Source organism: Indicator indicator, chromosome 11, assembly GCF_027791375.1.
Source record: "Indicator indicator isolate 239-I01 chromosome 11, UM_Iind_1.1, whole genome shotgun sequence".
Classification (NCBI taxonomy): Eukaryota; Metazoa; Chordata; class Aves; order Piciformes; family Indicatoridae; genus Indicator; species Indicator indicator.
In genome coordinates, this window is record NC_072020.1 from 34667382 (window position 1) to 34677035 (window position 9654).

The window sequence follows — 9654 nt, forward strand, 5'->3', positions numbered from 1 at the left end:
TTTCAGATATTTCTACTTACTTGATTTTCTTAGTTTCTTTTGTTTTTCAGTTGTTCTTGCGGATCACTGTATAACTCTCAAGTGTCAGTAACTTCAGCTTTGGCAATTTGCCTAAGATCAGCGGCTTGTAACAAAAAAATCCTTTAGCAGGCTTCTTTGCAGAAAGTCATACTTGTCCAACTTCCTAAAAACCAAAGACAGTTTCATGCTTCCCATTTTCCCAGGACTTTTGGCTCTTTTATGGTGCGTCTCCATCCAGATGGTACTGTGGAGGGTCACACTGAACTGTCTTTTACGGAATTCTTCTGAGAAGGAGACTGTTGAAGAGTAATTACAAGAATCACAGACTATGTTAAATCTTTGTCAGTTTTCCTTCAGAGTTTAATTCATGGGGGGTGTGGAGTGGAATGAACATCTTTTTAGGGTTTCACTCTTGGTTCACCCTTACGTCCATCTTCAAACAGTAAGAACAAGGGACATCTCTCTGATACATGTGAAGGCACAGAAATCTTCACACGTACAAGACATATATATGTATCTTACTACAGATCACATAATTTCCCCTCTAATATCTGTCTTGCAAGACAATTTCATGGAAGATAAAGGTACGTATTTTTCAACAAATTGGCTGTAGAAAAAAAAAGAAGCAAAAGTAATGGCTTTTATACAGCACTTTCCATCTTATAATCAAGATCTACTTTGAAAGTAAATTGCATACACATTTCCATTTTATCTGGATAGGAACTAAGTGTTTAAGCGTGAGAAATCTTTTAACCCATATAGTTTCTTCTTCTGGCATGTCCATACATAGTGTTTGAAATGTGACTTAGCAAAAGACTCAGGTACACAGTTAACTTGAAATCCCTTACAAGGCTCAGCTGAAGTCAGTGGTGCATAATATTGAGGAGATGTATAAATACTTGCGGGATCAGGGATTTAGATTGGCAGCTTCTTTTGGGAATATCATACTTCTCTTTCTATTAATGTAAAATAGCATGGAGATGTATAACAAAATATGCACGTTCAGTAAATACATACAATATTCCAGTGAATCTGGACAGCAGTTTTCTACATAACAATAGTAGACATAATTGAAAAAATTCAACCTAAAAACCTAATCAATCAAGTTGATTATTTTGAAAGACTCAGGATAACAGATCCTGGGTACTATGTGTGTTCTCCCACATCAACAAAATATTATCTTCACTATTCTCTGGATAGTGTCTAAGATGTCCAAGTCTATGATATCTTGAATCAATAACCTGCTGTGTTATTGATAGTTGTTGCTGGTTGTTTTTTTTGTTTTGGCTGTTTTGGTTTGGTTGTTGTGTTTGTTGTGTGGGGGTTCTGCTGTTGTTGTTGTTTTGTTTGTTGTGGGGTTTTGGCTGTTTGGGTTTTTTTTTAATTCTGTTTCAAGAAGATAAGAAATCCAACACAGCTTCTCATTTTCTACCCAGAAACCCTTCAAACTGCTAAACTGCTTCTGAGATAGTGCTGTTGCATGTTATAGGTCCCATCATGAACAATTATACCTTTTCTTTCCTCTACCCCCCCTTCCCCCCCCCCCCCCCCCCCACCGGTAGCTATTTAAAATGACATTGAATGAGACAAGCTCATTTCTTAAGTAAAACTGCACTTCAGGAGAAACCTCTGCTAAAATTAAACCAAGAATCTTGATGAGCTGAGACTGTAACAGTGTCCTTTCCTCCTACCCTGCAGCAACACAAGGTAGCCACAGTTCCGTAAGGACAAACATTATATGAAGCTATAACTCGTGTGCTCTTGCAGGTCACCAGGTGCAAAGATTTTGAGGATCTATAATCCTGTGATTTATTAATTTTGTTTAGTTTGCAGTGTCACACTATTCATTGCATTCATTAGCAATTAATACAATGGTCATTTTATACATATATTATTCAGAGGCAATAAGTCATGGAGATGTGCATCTATACTGATATGATACGTGTGTGTGTTTTCTGTCTTATTTCATCAATCTGAGTTGGTTTTCGTTTGTTCCTTTTCATGATTCTCTGGATAAGAGGTTAAAAAAAAGATACCGCTAGTTATGTTAGTCTACACAAACTAATTTATATGTATTTAGTAGTGGTTTTCTGGATGGAGCCACATGTACCTTGCAACAATATCACGGTGACTTTGTGAATGTTTTGCCAGAGAGGGTGTTAAGTATCCCAGTTCTCATGCAGGGATGCTGAGCATCCTCACCTGTCACAAAGAGGAAATATCTCATAGTGTGATGGTTTGAAACTGTCTTTTTAATTTTTCCTTGCAAAGTTCAAACAGAGAAAGTGAAAGAGTGTAAATAAGTCACTATTGGGTGTAAGAAAGCAAAATACTGATTGTTCTAAACACTTCCATTGGATAGATAGAAATGTTTAAGAACTATTACCCAAAACAAAGTAGGCACTCTGCACATTCTGCGTTCTGCAGTCGGGGCAGTTGCTGGGCTGTCTGGCTGCTGTTTTCTTCTTCTTCTCTTCCGGCTGAAGATAACACACACTGACCTCGGCAGCTAAATTAACAACTTTCTGCTCTAACTCTGCTTTCTGTCCAAGGGGAGTCTGGGGGGGAAACTCCTGGGAGAGAGAGGCCCCTTTGGGGAGGGTCCCCTTTGGGGGGAAGCAAAGGGAGATTGGTTGTGCTTTTCTGTTGATTATATATATATTTGTAAATGTTGTGAATTTTGTATATTTGTACATATTCATTACATTACATCGTAGATTGTAGATTCTGCTTTGTAAATATAGCTTTCATTTGCTTCCAGACTGGGCTAGCCTGGTTATTGTCGGTGAGGGGGGGGAATTTCAGCTCACACTGAAACACATAGCTAAGGGTCGGAAGTCCTATGAACATGCTTTGAAAAGAGTTTCTCCATGACCAAGCTGTCTGACTGTCTTGCAGCCTTGTCTTGTGAGCATAGGGAGAAATGTACTACAGATAGTAGAAGCTGTGAGGCCAGGTTTCTCCAACTAAAGACAGGTACATCTGCAAAGTCCCTCCCACATAATCAAGGCAAAGACCTTCAAACAAATGGCAGTATTTTGTGTCAGTGTTTCTTTTAATTTTGGTGGGAATTGCTTTGTTTTTGAATTCTGCATGGGTTTGTCTCTCCTGACCGGTCATACTGGAGACTGGTGTTTGTGATTCATAGTGTACTCCTGTATTCCTGCGAGCCCTGAAAAAGTAGAGGCTGTTATTATGTTACGTACAAGTTTTTTATTTCCTCACAATTTAAGGCCATGAGAGATAATCAGATGGTCTAGTCTGGTATTCTGTGTATCAGAGGCGATCAAATGTTGTACATGTACCTCAAGGTTGAGACAATTAGTCTCACCACACAGTCTTCAGAAACCAAACTGTTATGTGTCTAGAGCACTGTGGGAGATTCCCACAGTACTTGAGAACTGATTAGGTGTGATAAGTCGAGACAATCAGAGAAACAACTCACACACACAAAAAATCCACCATCCTTGCCAATCTGAGCTAGAAAAACCTCTACTGCTCCTGGACTTGGCTTAATTCAGATGCAAGCATCAGATGACTAAGCTAATTTTCTGCATTGGTTTACTCTCTTCCTGCCTACATCAAAATAAATAATGTGTGCTCCAAGGGAAGCTAAAAGCTTCTACTGCAGAATATATAAGACCAAATATCCTTGGGGAGGAGTGGGATTCTCCTGTCATGACATAGCCCAGTACAAACCCAGACAGGCCTTAAGTTGTCTAGACAAGGTCCCTTTCTCTCCCCTCCTTCCTGCAGAAAAACAGGGCAATGCAGGAAAAAGAACAAAGGAGACAGGACTCCTGCCTGTCTGGTAAACAAGATGTTTACCTGGGATAAGAGCATGTACGCTGACCACTGCTCCCCCAGAAATAAGGCCTTTGTTTCTGCCTTTTATGGTTATAGCCTGGCAGAACACCTTTCCATTAGGCAGCTACATGTTAGCTTCAGTTGCCCCATTGGACCACTGGATCTCTGGCAAGTGGTATATATATATATAGGTTGACTTGGTAGTTGCCTTTGCCTTGCTTCAAAGCCTGCCTTGCTTCAAACCTTGTTTTAAGCCTTGCTTTGCTCTTGAACCTACTTGGACCCATCTTGTAGAAGCTGTCTTGAGTTTGCCCTGCCCTGCCTCGAGTGCCAGGTACAGAGCCTGGGATATAGCCACGAGCCCATACACAGCAAGCCAGAGAAGCCACAAGCCTAGAAGCTGGATCTGCCTAGCCTGCTTCCCCTTGCCACTAGAATCATGCCATGCCTCAGTTTACCCAGGAACCAAGCAAGTGCCTGTTGAAGTGTTGTTAACTGCCCGCCGTCAGCTGAAGCTGGGACCATGCAGAAAACCCTTCTTGCCAGCAATCTGCTGTGCCAATGCCATATGAGAGCGCCCCAGAGCTAACATAACAGCAGCATCAGCATCCCCCACATGGGTAAAACCAGCTGTGAGTAATTAATTCATTGCCCTTTGTGTTTAAAGGTTCTTATCAAGCCTCCCCCCACTGTAATTGAGAGCTATCTGCTCTCAGGAACCTTCTCTTCCAAGTTTTTACTTCCTAATTTGCATATAATTGTTTGTATCTTGCCCAGAGACTGTACATTCCCATTGTAAATATATATTCCAACCACACAACGATCCTATTTAATGAGTTTTGGCAATTACTCATTGGGTTACTAATAGTTTTATTAATACCCTTTTGCCATATCGTTTATTATTGTTGTAAGGGTAATTAATAATCCCCTTCACAACATCTCCTCACTGCTGTAGATAGCCAACTGGAGCTCTCAAGTACAGGATTTGATTATACCTTGATACCAACTTGTAAATGTCTGAGTGGACAGGGTGAAATTCAAGACATCTTGTTTCAGACAAAATGGAAGAAGTTGCATGGATGAATCATTCTAATGGATGTAGGGCTAGAGGGAGCATGAGAGTGTCTAGCCTGAGCATCATTCAAGGCTGCTCTGTTGATTAGAACTTCTCCTAAAAGCTAAAGTAAAACACATATTTAAGAAATACAGAGAGCTTTTAGGACAAGATCAAGCAATGGTGAGTGTACTACTTCCCTTCATAAACTCTTACAGAGTTTAATTAACTTTACTGCTAGGAAGTTGCATCTGATGTCAAGGTTGATTATATCTAGCCTTAAACTTCCAGTCACTGTATTTAGATGTGCTTTTGTTTGCAAAAGTGATAAAGCTCACCACTATCTGTTACTAACTTTTCCCCGTATACTCTCAACTTTTTCCTGAGTAAGTGGAATATGTCCAGCTCTTTAAGCTTCCCATCTTGACTTGTGCTTGACTTACAAAATATCTGGATCTTCTCCAGTATTTTCTCATCTTTAAAGTGCAGGCACCAGAACAGTGCTTGATACTTTGGAAACAAGCAAGACTTTGCTGAGTCCTTTCCACAGCACTGCCCTGAGATCTCATGTTAGGGTTGATTATCTAATGGATAACCATTTTTTATCATTCCCTAAGTTTCTGCTCTCTGAGACAGTATCCATTTATACAAGCTTTTGGCTTCCAGAGGTATTCGTTTGCATTTGGCTGTACTAAAATGAATTTAGCATGGCTGCTTGCTGGACATTGGATCATTTAGCCAAATCAAATCACTGCAGAAGTAATATATCTTTATGTACTGTGATGAAATACATTGTGTCATATGGATGCCTGTAAAGAAAAGACTATATCTCATGGTATTAACTGAAGACCATTTCTGATTCTGCCAGGAAAGCTCCCCACACTGAATGAAACTTCCCCACTGTCTCAGTCTGGAAGTTGGGAAAGAGACTGTTCTTTTTAAAAGGTTCCTCTGTGTGAAATTAAGGCACAAAGGAGGTCAAATATCAAAGTGAGGCTATTTGTTAAAGAATAGAGTAAACGAAACAAAGGAAGGGAAAAAAGGGAGGGAGAGGGAAAATGGAGAAAGAGAGAGAGCAGAAGAGAAATTATATTACCCCCCGAGGTGATTTTCTGTCTCTAGCCAGAGGAGGGGAGGGAGAGAGTGAGACATCCCAGGGTCCATGCCCTTTTCAACTTATGCTGTCTTCGGCCGGAGGAGAGGAGAAGGAGAGGTCCGAGCGAGTTCTGTGAAGTTTTTAGTGGAGCAGGCACACCTTGGGGCTTTTATGCAGTTCATTTATCACAGCTCCCCCTGGCCCCTCACCCTAGTCACATTATAATGCATATATGACTTTCAGGTCTCCAGGGAGGCTTTTCTGGGTGCTTGCAGGGGTTGATGCCAGAGAGGCCTCTGCCCCTCTTTGCCTCCCACCTGTTCACCACACCCTGCTGGGCTTATCAGGCTAGGATGTGCTTATCTTTGTTGCACATTCCAGGGGGTCTTTCCACCTCCCACCGCCGGGCAGCTGCTGTGTCGGGCCGGGGAGGAGGGGTGAGGGAGGCAATCAGGGAGCAGGGGAGGAAGCAGAGGTGACACATCTTATGTTTGTTGAGACATTCTTCAGTTCTTGATGTAATCACCACCATCACAAGGTGATTTACATTCAGGAGACAATTCCTACACCGACTAAAAGACTACATTTTGAAATGTCAGTGAGACAGTTCTTAATCCTTGTATTGGGTGACCTGTTAATTCCATGTAATGCAAGACTTGAAATCAAAAAGTCATGTGATATTAAGCTAACTGCCTTGCAAAAATCCAAGCACCTCCTATCAACACAGCTCTTTTTCTCAGACAGACCTGTAATCTCATAAATAAATCTCCTGTGTAGCCAAATATTTCACAATGTTAGTGGCCACTAACCTGTTTTGACTAGCACTAAATACATTTATTTTCCAGTTATTTTTTCTAATATTAATGTATTCCAGAAATGCATGCTATTTTGTAAGCAGCCCCAAACACCAATTTCATGTAATGGATGGCACATAGTAGAAAAATACACCTACCTACTTATATTTTTCTCTGAATCAGAGCTAGGAGGAGTATGAGCTGAACTAGCTGAGCTTTTTTACATTAGCTTCTCAGAGCTAATGAATTATTGAGAGTCTAAGGATTTTCTGTTATTTAAAACCAAATCTCTCTTCTATAATATAATGCAACACTTCACTATGCAAAACTCATGAGATGTGTTGAAATGACAGGACATGCCAAACACAGGAAAACAACAGCTACCAGTACTTCTTTAAAGAGAGTTTCAGGCCCAGTCCTGAAACCCTTGTGAGAGTAGCAGTTCTTAGAAATCAAGACGGTATGCACATTGGTAGAGGAGTGGCCCTGTATATTAGGGAGACTCTGGACATCATGGAGGTTGAGACTAAGGATGATCAGGTTGAGTTCCTATGGGTAAGAATTAGGGGGAAGGCCAAGAAGCCTGACATCCTGGTTGGAGTCTGTTATAGACCACCTAGTCAGGAAGAATAGGTTGATTTAATTTTCTTCAAGCAGCTGGAGGCTGCCTCAAGATCACTTCCCCTTCTTCTTGTGGGGGACTTTAACCTGCCAGACATCTGCTGGGAACGGAACACTGCAGAGAAGAGGCAGTCTAGAAGGTTCCTGGAGTGTATGGAGGATAGCTTCTTATCCCAGCTGTTACACAAGCCTACCAGGGGTTCAGCCCTGCTCGATTTGCTGTTTACAAATAGAGAAGGGCTGGTTGGAGTTGTGGTGGTGGGAGGCTGCCTGGGGTCCAGTGACCACAAAATAATTGAGTTTTCAATATATGGTGAAACCAGGAAAGGCAGCACCAAAACCTCCACCCTGGACTTCCAAAGGGCAGACTTTGGCTTATTCAAGGAACTAACTTGGAAAGTTCCTTGGGAAACAGCCCTTAAAAACAAAGGGGTCCAGGAAGGCTGGACTTACTTCAAGAAAGAACTCCTGAAGGCACAGGAACAGGCTGTGCCCATGTGCCGGAAGAGGAACCAATGAGGGAGACAACCAGACTGGACGAGCAAGGAGCTTCTAAAGGAATTAAGGGGAAAAAAGAGGGTGTATCACCTTTGGAAAAAAGGGGAGGTATCCCAGGATGAGTTTAAGGACATTGCTAAGTCTGGTAGGAAAAAAATTAGAGAGGCAAAAGCCCATTTAGAACTTAGACTGGCCATGGCCATAAAAGACAATAAAAAATATTTCTATAAATATATTAATGGTAAAAGAAGAGGCAAGGACAACCTCCACTCTTTATTGGATGTGGAGGGGAATATAGTAACAAAAGACGAGGAAAAGGCAGAGGTACTTAACACCTTCTTTGCCTCAGTCTTCAACAGTGGGACAGGCTGTCTGCAGGACAACTGGCCTCCTGAACTGGCAGATGGAGTCGGAGACCAGTATAGTCCCCCTGTAATCCAGGAGGAAGCAGTAAAGGACCTGTGGACCCACTTGGATCCTCACAAGTCCATGGGACCTGATGGGATCCATCCTAGGGTGCTGAGAGAGCTGGCAGATGAGCTGGCCAAGCCACTCTCCATCATTTATCAGCAGTCCTGGCTCACAGATGAGGTCCCTGATGACTGGAGGCTGGCCAATGTGATGCCCATCCACAAAAAGGGCCTGAAAGAGGAACCAGGAAATTCCAGACCTGTCAGCCTGACCTCGGTGCCAGGCAAGGTTATGGAACAGGTCATGCCGAGTCCAATCACACAGAACCTGCAAGACGGTTAAGGGATCAGGCCCAGCCAGCATGGATTCAGGAGGGACAGGTCCTGCCTGACCAACCTGATCTGCTTTTATGATCAGGTTACCCGTCTGGTGAATGCGGGGAAGGCTGTGGATGTAGTCTACCTGGACTTCAGCAAAGCCTTTGACACTGTCTGCCACAAGAAGCTCCTGGCAAAGCTGGCAGCTTGTGGTTTGGACAGATTCACTCTGAAATGGGTCAAGAACTGGCTGGAGGACCGGGCCCAGAGAGTGGTGGTGAACGGTGCCACATCCAGTTGGCAGCCAGTCACTAGTGGTGTCCCCCGGGCATCAGTGCTGGGCCCCATCCTATTCAATATCTTTATTGATGATGTAGATGAAGGAATTGAGTCTATCATCAGTAAGTTTGCAGATGACACCAAGTTAGGAGCAGGTGTTGATCTGTTGGAGGGTAGAAGGGCCCTGCAGAGGGACCTGAACAGGCTGGATGGGTGGGCAGAGGCCAATGGGATGAAATTTAAGAAGACTAAGTGCACGGTTCTACAGTTTGGCCACAACAACCCCAAGCAGTGCTACAGGCTGGGGACAGAGTGGCTGGAGAGCAGCCAGGCAGAGAGAGACCTGGGGGTGCTGGTTGATAGTAGGCTGAACATGAGCCAGCAGTGTGCCCAGGTGGCCAGGAAGGCCAAGGCATCCTGGCCTGTATCGGGAATAGTGTAGCCAGCAGGACAAGGGAGGTTATTCTTCCCCTGTACTCAGCCCTGGTCAGGCCACACCTTGAGTATTGTGTCCAGTTTTGGGCTCCTCAATTTAAGAGAGATGTTGAGGTACTAGAATGTGTCCAGAGAAGGGCAACAAAGCTGGTGAGGGGTCTGGAACACAACCCCTATGAGGAGAGGCTGAGGGAGCTGGGGTTGTTTAGCCTGGAGAAGAGGAGGCTCAGGGGTGACCTCATTGCTGTCTACAACTACCTGAGGGGAGGTTGTAGGCAGGTGGGGGTTGGTCTCTTCTCCCAGGCAACCAGCAGCAGAACA